The following is an 11,908-nucleotide window of genomic DNA, read 5'->3' on the forward strand; positions in this document are numbered from 1 at the left end:
CATAGCCACCAGAAGGAAGAGAGGGACAGGCCTAGCACCGGCTTCTGGCATGGCCAGGGGGTGGGGCCTCAGGGAAAGAGGAGGGGCAGGGGACGGGGCCCCTGCATGTGTCCTGGTTTTGCCTTTTGAAAAGGTGGTCACCCTAAGCCTGAGACCCTTGAGCCTAGGTGAAAATTCCACGTGTCTGTATTCCACATGGGCTACTGTAACATACAGCTTGGTGGAGCACAGCTGTCCTCTACCGTGGGGTTTGCCAGACATCCGCAAGCTGACTGCTGATGGCTGCCTCAGAATGGTTATAGAACTTCACGCTACCACAGTGAAGTCAACATACTGACAGCATACAATATAGCTGCTACCTGTGAAGTCCTGTGTGACCCCAGATCACATAACTAGATTTTAATCAAGTAATGTGTTGCTTTATTAAAAAAAACAACTTGAATCTTTAGAGACATCTACTCTCTCCGGGGCAAGTGAGTTGGCTGTTCCTCAGATCTACCACCCAATAAGTATTGCTACTCATGAGAGCTGCTAGACTCTTGCATGATGAAAGATCCTGCATAAGTGCAGATTATCATATCTATTAAAACCAAAGACCAATGGAAATGTGCCCACATGATTTCAAAAAGTCTAATGAAAACAGTTTTTTAAACAAACGCTCCCCGGCAATGTTTGAAACCTTATGGTTGTGGCAGTGAAGCAGACCACGATCTTCACTATCCAGAGTCTGAGAAGTGCAGAAAGAAAATAAAGACTTGAAGTAATCACATGTGAAATAACATTTTATAATTTTATTTCTAATTGCCTGAAGTGTTATTTTTGTAACGTGGGTAAACACTCCTGTTTACAATACAGGATTTTTAAGTTGAGTGGCCCATCAAGAGCACTAAGTGAAAGATGGAGGCAAAACTCACAGCTTCCAGTGTCTGCTTTACACATTTTCAAAGCTCCACTTGAAGCCAATGTGAGCTTGGTCTGGGCCAGAAGTATGAGGTCAGCTCCTTGCTGCTGCTTGCTTATTATTTATCTGCAGTAGTGCCTAACATGTGAGGTGCCTTCCAAGAACAGGAAGACACCACTATGAAATGAATAAATAATTCCTCTTCATGTTGTCTAGGTCATCCCTGAAGAGTCATGTCCAGGGCACACATCTCATTCTCCTGAGTGATATCAGAAAAGAAACTACTTTGTTTTTAAGTCTAAATGCAAAAATTGGAAATCAATAAACATTCCTCTGACTAGAACCAAACTGTATCAAGACTCTCACTGTCCACTGTTCTGTGGCAAAATGTACTGCCATGAAGGTGCAGAGTATGCAAGGCCCTGGGTGATTGCTGATGTCTGCATTCGTGTAGCTGAGCTGCATGGAACTCAGGGGAATTGGTCTGGGTGAACCTTCCATGAGCCGCTCCCTAAAAGCATGCTGTGTGGCTAATTGCTGTGTTTTGATGTCTTCCCTGCTTTGATATCTGTGCCCACAAAACCATGCCTACAAACCCAGGCGCTCAGCAAGGGAAGCATCTTGTTTATTGATTTCAGCGTGAGAGTCATATACAACACACATCACTGATGCTCTATGAGCACTGCCTGATCCCCACTGTGGGTGATACTTGTGCGCTTAGGATATCTGTATAGCTGTGTCCATTGGGTCTGCATGGCACCCTGCCTCATACCTCCCCAACTAAGGATGTATAGCTGCCTCCATTCCTTCTTGCCATCATAGGCAATGAGCTGCAAAGTCTGTCGGTTCTCTTCTTCCTTTGGGAAAGTTCAGTGTTTTTGTACATAGATATAAGCTAAACTTTTGTGTGTCCCTTCCAGCCCTGGCAGACCTCTCATTGTATCAAGCAGCTTTCATACTGGCAATATCTCTTTGTCATTGCTGTATCGATTTTTCATAGTAAAGCAAAGCTCCTTTTCAAACTTGACAGTCCCTAAACACATTCCCAGTTAGAAACACAAAGATAATGGCCCTCTAATGTTCAGAGAGATGTGCAGGGCCAGCTGATCTAATGTTCAGTTATTCATCAGAGACTTGTGTGTAACCACAGTCATGGCAAAAAAACAGCAAGAACAGACGGAATGTGCCTGCAATTAGCATTGAAAGCCTTTCTAAAGAACATGCTGAGAAATATTCTATCATCTCCATGAACCATCTTACCCCATTTTAAGGAGAGAACTGGTTGACCTGGGAAATTATAGTTATTCTCGTTAGATGTCTCAATCAGAAACTACTTCTCCCAACAGGGTTTCAACTGAATTATAGTGACTTTTCTGCTAAGTTTTGAAGACTAGCACTTTTATTATTACTTGTTTTACAGCAACTCCCAGAAGTCCTGATCAGGATTGGTGCCTCATTGTGTGGGGGCTCAGTATTTCACGTGTTCAAAGCACCTTGCATTATTCCTCATGGTACATTTCAGAGGTAAGCAAGTAAGTGTTACTGCCCCATTTTACAGAGGGGGAAATTGAAGAAGAGAAGGTGAGTGACTTGCTTGAAGCTATAAGAACAGTGTGTGTCTGAGCTGGAATTAGAATTTCAGGACTGCTTAGTTCTGATCCCAGTATGACACCCCACCCCCTGATAGCATGTCCCTCTTTGATTAAAATGGTGGTTCTTTTGAGATGTATTCTTCCATTCCAGGGCAATATGCACTTATTGCAGGTATCAGCTGCTTTGCAGTTAGCGGGTTTGATTGATTCACCCCAGTGAAAGCTCTCTAGTACTTGGCTGGTGAACTGTGTTGCATATGTAAGCAGTCAGGATGAACTCCACCCTGACATCTGGTGGTGAGTTGTGGCAAGTTGTGGAAAAGAATTTCAGGGGCTGATCTCATTTGCATAGGCACACCCACCCCCACCCTGCCCAGCATAAGCCCATAGCTGCCCAAATGGTCACTTTGGCTGCTGTGGGATCCCCAGTTTCTCTGTTATTGGGGCAGGAAGGATAAATTATTATCCTGATTATGGGAATCAAGGACAGTGGAACTGTACTTAGCCTTTTGTTATTATGGAGGGACTCGCCATCAACTAAGTAGCACTCTCTAGGCAAGGGACATGGGTTCCAAAACTCAGTGAATGGAGAGAGTCTGGGGACAGGTATTAATACTTGCTGGTATGGGCCACTTGGTGAGGGTCTTACATGCTAATTGCACTTTCTCGTCTTTCCACTGTGGAATATCAGAGCTAATTTTGATTCTATTAGGAGTCTAGTTACAGGCTGCTGAGCTGAATTCACTTTGGGCCAATGGTGTACCAGCACTGAGGCTTCCCTACTACAAGCTGAAATCACAAAAGAGCTAAACTTACTAAGAGCTGAAATCACTGAGTGTTGTGTTAAGTAGTGGAGGAGCCTGAAGATATATTGCGGAGCAGATTGCGGGACGGCGAGCAGAGCAGAGCGGCTCTTGGAGCAGAGCAGCTCGTGGGACGGCTGGCAGAGTAGAGCGGCTGGTGGAGCGGAGCAGTTTGTGGGATGGCTGGAGCAGCTCATGGGGCGCAGCTGGCAGAGAGGAGCAATTCATGGGACGGCTGGTGGAGTGGAGCGGAGCCCCATGGAGACGTGGGGCAATCGGCTTTGGACCACGTAAGGTGCCCCTTAACCCCCCCGTGCTTGCAAGAGGGGAAGGATCGCTTCTTAAAGGCGCCCAGCGGGGGTGGTATATATTTGTCCCGGGTCACTGGGTGGGGGCTCGAGCCGGTTTTGCATTGTGTTATTGGAATGGAACCCCTAGATACTGAACCCGGCCCTTGTTGCTGCCAACTCTGACGGGCAAAAGGGTTACATATGTTCAGAAGAGGATTGTTCTGAGTGGATGCAGCCGCTGCCCAGTGCAAGCTTTGCTTATTATGATTTTTCCTGTCACTGCAGGAAGTCAAAAGTTTTCAGCCACCCTAATTTACATCTAGTCTCTGTGAGTCAGCCAAGTGGGCTGCTGCTGCTCCTCACAGGGGTATGCTTCGCTTCCTTCCCCTCCCCGTAGAGCTCCGTGGAGGGAAAACTGAAAGGTAGAATTTAAAGGCCGTCTTGCTGGATAAAACGCATTTCACAGCTGCAGTGTGCTCTCTCTCTCTCTCTGCACAATAGAGGGCAATCCTGAAGTGGTAGGGGCCTACACCTAGGGGGTGAGGCAGGATCAGATAAGAACTTGGGGGCTGTTGGCACGCATGCAAAATGTAAAATCTCTTACCCCCCTCCCCCCATCCAATAAATTTAAAAATTATCTTAAAAAATGGCTAGTGGGCTGTCCCCCTTCTAAGGGCATCGAAGAGTAAACAGTGACTGCCTGTTGGTGGTGGTTTAGTGTAGCCTAGTGTAGGCTGTGTGGGCACTCCGATCTGCTAGGGACTCTGGCCTGAACTTTCAAAAAGGACTAGTGATTTGGGGTGCACAATGTGGGACACCCAAGAGAGGCTCATTTTCAGAGAGCAGGTGCTCCGCACTCTTTGAAAACTGGGTGAATGCCCAAAGTCACCAGTTACTTTTGAAAGCTTAGGCCTCTGTTTAGATGTAAATCTTGGAGTGGACCATTCAGTCACATGAGACGTTGCAAACCATCTACATCATAGGCTGCAATTCACACCGTCTCTTGTAGACGAAAGGATGCTAACCAAGTTTATATACCAATATTAAACTCTGACCTGTACGTGTGTCCGGATTTACTTTCTATAAAACAGTATGAGCCCAATTAAAAAATATAAATATATATGGGCCAGATCTTCAACTCACTCGGTGAGATCTTCAACTCGGTGTTACTTCAGAGACTTGGATGGAGCTGCACCAAGTTTACAACAGTTGAGGCTCTACCCTGTTGTCTGCATCCCAAAGTGCAAGGGATGGCTCAGAAATCCACTCACAGCTCTGATGTCTGGCTGAGTTGATGGGAAAACAGTACAGTGTGTGCATTCGATTGCTAACTGGTGGGAGGACACAACCTTTAAAGTTCTTGCAACATTTCAGAACTGAGGATGAACGCCAGGACTTTTTTCAGTGAAAATGTGAAACCTTGAAAAAGCAACAAGATTTGAGCTTTCAAACTGGGACTGTCCATACACAGAGTCAAAGTGGGTGAGGCAATATCTAGTATTGGACCAACTGCTGTTGGTGAGAGAGATGAGCTTTCAAGCGACACCGCTTCAGCCATACTGGAAGCAGAGCTCTGTGTAGCTTGAAAGCTTGTCTCTCTCACCAACGGAAGTTGCTCCAGTACAAGATGTTACCTCATTCACCTTGTCTCTCTAATATCCTAGGACAACCACAGCTACAACACCACTGCCTACTGTCAATACGGACACTGCGGGGGTCTTTGATTATTTGGTGTCTTTATGAATGGCACAACAGCATAAGGTGCATTTCACTGCAAAAAAAAAAAAAATCTTATCCTGCCCCCCACGGCAGACATGGTTTCAAATGTTATAAGTTGCGAGTAGCACTGTGAAGGGATGCACTCACCGCAGGTGGCGCCTCTTTGGGACTACATCGGGCGCTCAGCCCTCACCCAGTCTGGCAGCCTTGGTTACTCACTCTGTGACCCCTCTCTCTCTCTCTCTCTCTCCATGACTTGGGGTGCTCCCCCTTCATGACTCAGCCTTCTGGCCAGGTCAATATGTGGTCTCCCCTTCTGGGGTAACAAAGTTCTTCCTGATCAGCTGTCTGGTTGGCATTTCCAACAATCCTGTGCCACTTCCCAGTGTCTGGTAGGGGAACCCAGACCTGCCTCAACACCGGGTTCCAGTCCAGGGACCCTATAATGAGCAGCAAATGTCTGCTCAGTCCTTCTCCTTGCTTCTGTTTCCCTGGGCTTCTTTCTACTCAGCCCCCTCAGGCTGTCTTGCCCCACAATTCCTGTGTGGTTGACCCTTTTTCCAGGGCTAGGATCCCAAGTCTTATTCTTCCTCTTGGGTTTTCTCCTCCCCACTTCTGTGCTCCTAGTGAGTGACTGCAGATTCTCTTACAGCAGTCATCTTCTTTTCTCTTTCTTATTTTAGTGGCAAAGCAGGCTTGACTGAATAGTCTATAGCTGTCACCAACTCTAATTCCTCAGTACACAGCCGTTTAGATCCTCTCACTCTACCCTGTGTCTTTCAGGTAATGTCCCAGCACCTTTTTAATAATACTCCATTTCCCTGATGTTTTTACTAATGTAATTTTTTTAAACTTAAGACATTTGAATGCCTCAAAAAGCTTTTCTTTCTTTATCAAAGCCCTGACATACACACGAAAGGTGATCAATTGTTTCTTCCACTTTACAGAAATCATATAGTCCGTCTTTGTGTCCTTTTAGTCGAAAAATATTTTTGTTTACGCCCCCAGGGCCAGTTAGTATGCCAAACAAAAGTACGTTATTAGTCCTATCGAGGCCCTGACACTTGTCAGAATTGTCCACTCTAGGGCACAATTCAGAAAATCTTCTTCCTCTTTTTTCATTAATCCAAATTTTTTGCCATTCCTCATTTACATTTTTTTGTACGTTACTAGGCTTTTGAATTCCTGTTTACTCCAGGATATTTCTATGTCAATCCTTCCACTTCTTCCAAAGCATTTTTAGCTGCTTTGTCCACCATTTCATTCCCTGTTATCCCCCTGGGATCCAAGTTAATGATACATGTATCCCCATCTGTACTAACCCTCTTATTAGACATATCACTTCTGCATACCGTGACACCTGTTTTTAATCACCATAAGACTGAACCTGAAAAAATGACCGCTGTTGCTGGCCACACATTCCAGATCCAGTTTAATGCTAGCATTATGGCTAATAGTTCGGCTGTCATGACAGCTACATAGTCAAGTATTCTTTTAGATGTACTAATTCCCAATTTTGATACACAATATGCCCTCCTTACTCTTCCTGTGTTTTCTGTTCTGGACCCATCTGTATATATTTGACAAGACCAACTCCACTTTTCATCTATGGATTGGTATACTTCATTTTTAATACCTACTGCCTCTTTTTTAGTCTTAAGTTTAGAAAAATAAATCTAAATCAATGTTTGGAAATGCAACTTTCCATCCATAACTAATTTTACCCTGACTGAAAGATGTGATTTCATTCAGCTTTTCCATGGCTTTCAACTCCTGCAGCTGCACTTGAACTTCAAGGGTATGTGGAGTTCTAATGCCATGTGCTATTGTTCTCCTATTGAGTTCCCAGAAATTTTCATAAATTTGTTTGGTACTTTCATTGTTGCATTTCCCATTAACTTTGGCCAAGCGAGTTAGGTCCAGTAGTTTCATTTGTAGTGTACCTGACTTTTCACTAGACGCTATCTGTAGCACATATATAGGTGTTATAATTCGTAGTGCCTGATCTTATATTAAATCTAATTTTTGAAGTTCAGATTTTGCTGCTGACCTGAAGTTTTGGCAGCCCTGTTCAAAAACTGGTCTGATTAAGTCTCTGGACACCATCAGCAGTGTTTCCTTATCCACCCCCCAGGTTAGTCCCCTCAAGATTTTTAAGCAGGTTAATCCTTCCTGTGCATTTATCTGTAACATAACTTATATGATTTTTCCAGAGTAATTTAGTATCATTTATTACTCCTAAGAATTTGAATCTTTTAACTAGTTGTTCTCCATACTGATACAGTTTACAGTCCTTTGTAACTTTCCTTTTTGTAAAGATAAATCTTTTGGTTTTAGCGATGGAGAACTTGAAAGCCCATGCCTTTCCCCAGTCTGAGGTCTCTCATTACTCTTTCTTGATTCCGTTTTCTGCCTCCTCAATATTCCTGCTCCTAACGCTCAGAGCACAGTCATCTGCAAGTAGAATGACATGTACTCCAGCACTTACTTGTTTTGAGAGATTATCTATCATATTAAATAGGGTTGGGCTGATAACACTTCCCTGTGGAGTACCATTTTTAATATTATATATCTTCAGCATAACTTTCCCAACTCTGACCTGCGTGGTCCTTTTGCTCAAAAAATGTCTCTAATCCACCTAGACATTCTTCCCTTTATCCCTAGTGCACCTACTTTGTACAATAAGCCTTCCCTCCATAGTATGTCATATGCCTTTTCAATATCTAGAAAGACAACTGTTATGAAACCCTTGTGCTTCATACATTTTTGTATTTTCATTTTCTAATTTAGCAATGTGATCAATGGTGTATCTTCCCCTCCTAACACCACTCTGCTCCTTATGTATAATTCCAATGTTTTCCAAATAGGCAACCAATCTTTCATTCATCATTTTCTCCATCATATTACCCAGACTTCATTAGATCTTCACTATTCATTGTATTTTTTGCTTTTGTATAGACTGTTTCTTTCTTTATCTGACATTTTGCATTCCTCATTCCACCATGGAAGTGAGTTTTTAGTTTTGGGGTACTTCAATGTCCTAGGTTTTGCTACAGTAACTGCTACTATTAATCCCTTTATCACATTATCACAGAAATGTTCTATGTCATTACTCACACATTGATTATTCACAAATTCAGTACATTTGCTTGTAAATAGCTCCCAGTTAGCTTTTTTTAAATTCCAGGTGGGTAATTTTCCATTACCTTCAACCTTACTTATTACTTTTCAAGGGCAAGGTATGGGGAAATGATCACTCCCAGTTCTGTCTTCCTTATATATTTTCCTAGTTGCATTTACTTGCAATATCTGCTGTTATAATTCCCAAGTCTAAGCAGGAAAAACTACCATCTGCTGCATTAAATCTAGTTGGGGTGCCAAAGCTGAAAACCACTAGATTGTTTTCGTCTGTGAACTTTTCTAACCATGCACCATTTTATCAGTTGTCTTACTTCCCCACAATTTATTACGCCTATTTAGATCACAGCATATAGTACATGGTCTTTTAGTATTCTTCACTATTTCTTGTAGCTCCAAACTTTCTAATTTCCCGCATGGGTTATAGATATAAATCCTTAAGGAAATATCTTCTGCATTGGGATCTCAATAGCATTATATTCTAGGCTTACTTCTTCATTCTCTACTGTTATGTAGCTTAATCTTTCCTTAATGAAAGTACAAATGCCTCCTCCTTTTCCTAGTTTTTGGCCTTGCTTAAAGGCAATATACCTTGGAATTTTAAATGTAAGCTTTTCAACCAACCATGTTTCCTGGATACACACAACATACGGTTTAGCTTTCATTTCCAGGATATTTTTTCTAGTTCTTGACCATGTGCTATTAGACTGTGCGCATTCCAACAAAAGATTGAGATCCCCATACTTGTCATATTTCACCACTAATTTCATTCTAAGCTTCATGAATAAGGTCCATTGACAAGTTGCTAACATACAAGTATTTTTCCATTGCTCTTGCTATAATTTTCATTGTTTTATTTTTTCCCCAGTTTGTGATGTACAATTTATCACTTCTATCATAAATGCAAAAAAACCTTTTTTTCTTTCTTCATTATTAGTATATCATTGCCTTTTCCTTCTTCAGTGTTTATCATATTCTTTATAGAATGAGGTTGTGTCTGCCGTTCCCCTTTTCCTGTGCTGACTCTCTCTTCCTTCTCCACCTGATGCTTTGAAAGTCTCCTTACAGCTTCTGCATAAGGTAGGTTAACAATTTTTGCCTTTTTGTATCTCTTTAGCTTGCCTTGCCACAGTACAGCTTCTATATGCCTGAATGTTATTACCACTGCAGTTACAACATTTGACCTCTGTCCTATACAATTTTCATAGGAATGTCCTTCCCCATATTTACCACATCTTGTTTTCCCTTTACAAACAGCGGCTACATGCCCATACTGTTGGCACTTATGACGCCGTAAAGGGCGGGGGGGGGGGGGTATATAACTTGGTTTGGAAGATCTGAAACCCTAGTGTTACTTTCTCAGGTAGCAATAACTCTTAAATGTAATCAGTGCAGCTGTTGATGGCTTACTTTCTTCTCCTTGTTTACTAATTAGTCACTTACTTACTAACACTTTCTCTTCTATGCTTTTGTTATCTCATAACTAAGGCTGCAGCTCTCTCATGACTTCCTTGATCTCCGTGCCTTGTGCAGCGGGCAGTGCTGGCTCAGGGTCTGCCCACACCTGGCAGCCCCTGAGCTAGTAGCAGCAGCAGCAATTTGGGTGTGAGGGAGGGGGCTCACACAGGGGGTTGGCACGCAGGGCAGTGCTTACCTGGTGGGGGTAGGGGGCGCTCCCCGGCTCCCACCGGCAAGTACCTGCATCTCCTAGTCAGAGGGGCCAGGGGGCTCCATGCACTGCCCCCGCCCATAGGCACTGCCCCTGCAGCTACCATTGGCTGTGGTTCCTGGCCAATGTGAGCTGCGGAGCCGGCACTTGTGGCGGGAGCAGCACATGGAACCCCTCTGGCTGACCCTCCTCCTAGGAGCTGCAGGGACATGCTGGTCAGAGCCAGATAGGGAGCCTGCCAACCCTACCCTCCCTGCACCAGTGGGGGTCCCAGGCCACATGCTGCTCCTGGCCCCCCTTCCCAGCACCAGTGGAGGTCCCGGGCCACCGCCCCCAGCATCTGTGGTGCCCCAGACCACCCTTCCCCCCCAACCCCGAGCATCTGTGGCCTCCCTCCCAAGTTTTAGTTAGGGGTATATAGCACAAGTCATGGACAGGTCACAGGCTGTCAATTTTTGTTTACTGCCCATGACCTGTTCACGATTTTTACTAAAAATATCCATGATTAAAATGTAGCCTCTCTCTTCATTGGTCAGCTCTCATGGCACTCCATATATTCTCCCCTTTATTTCAGTCAAATACTTTGGTAGGTGACAACTTTGTTTAACTTTCCCTAGCATTTCAGGGTTTAGCAGTTTATCAGCTTGCTCTTTGTTTTTACATTCAACTAAAAGATCACCATCTCTCAGACTAGCTCTTACAGTAGCCCCTATGCTTTTTAAATCCAGTTAGCTACTTTCACAGGGTTCGCATCTCCTAATCTTATTTCTTTGGCTAGGGATCTTACAAGTATCGCATTTTGGTTTATTTCCTTCCTCAGCTTTGCTTTTTAGCTGATATCATCATCACCTGATTCTGCTTCTACTCTTTTTGTTTTCCCACCTTGTATCCATTCTTCTTCTCTAATAGACTCTTCTTCAGTTTCCGGAGTGACTTCATGTGGGGTTAGAGAATCCTCCATCGCACAGTCCAACCCCCTTCTGCTCTCAACTTCCTGGCTTTCTACTAACCAGTCTGCTCCTGCCCAGCTGGGCTTCATGTTCTGTTAAGCCTGGCTCTCCCTCCAGGTGCAGCCAGATACCATAATTGGCCTATCAGCCCCAGGCGCACACCCCACCACACACACCTTTGACAATGTTTCATTCCCTATTAGTGGCATAGCTGAGGATTCCTGAGCGCGTCTGCTTTCAGCACTCAAGACAGCTAACTGCTCAACCCATCTACTGCTGTGCCTGGTGCTACACAGCTTCTCGTGTTTGTGCAGAATGTTTCTGTTGGTTCATTTGAAGACCTGTATTTGTAAAGTTGTGCTGGGCTGCACAGCAGAGTAGTGTTCATCCTAGGCATTCTCGAATGCAGTCAGAGCCCCGCCTTAGAGTCATAGAAATATAGGGCTGGAAGGGAACTGAATGGGTCATCAAATCCAGCCTCGTGTGCTGAGGCAGAACCAAGTAAATATAGATCATCCCTGACAAGTCTTTGTCTAACCAATAATGGGGTTTCCACAGCCTCTACCTTCAGCGGGAATGGAGTATTGCAGCCTGATCCGAGCTGCTAAGGCAATGAGCTTTGAGAACTGGTCATGCAGTCCAAAACATGGCACCCGAGGCCTTATGGCTTCAGTGTTTCATACGCCATCAAATGCTTGCTGCAGTGCAAAGGTTTGAAAATCTGCCCCTTCAGGAAGCTGTTATAGTGAACTTCATTAATGACTTCTCAATGAATTCAGCTTTGTGTCTTACATGGGCTCCCTTCACCCATAGCTCCTCCAAGCCAGGTGGTCTCATGAGGTATAA

This window comes from Lepidochelys kempii, chromosome 2 (assembly GCF_965140265.1).
Source record: "Lepidochelys kempii isolate rLepKem1 chromosome 2, rLepKem1.hap2, whole genome shotgun sequence".
NCBI classification, from domain to species: domain Eukaryota; kingdom Metazoa; phylum Chordata; order Testudines; family Cheloniidae; genus Lepidochelys; species Lepidochelys kempii.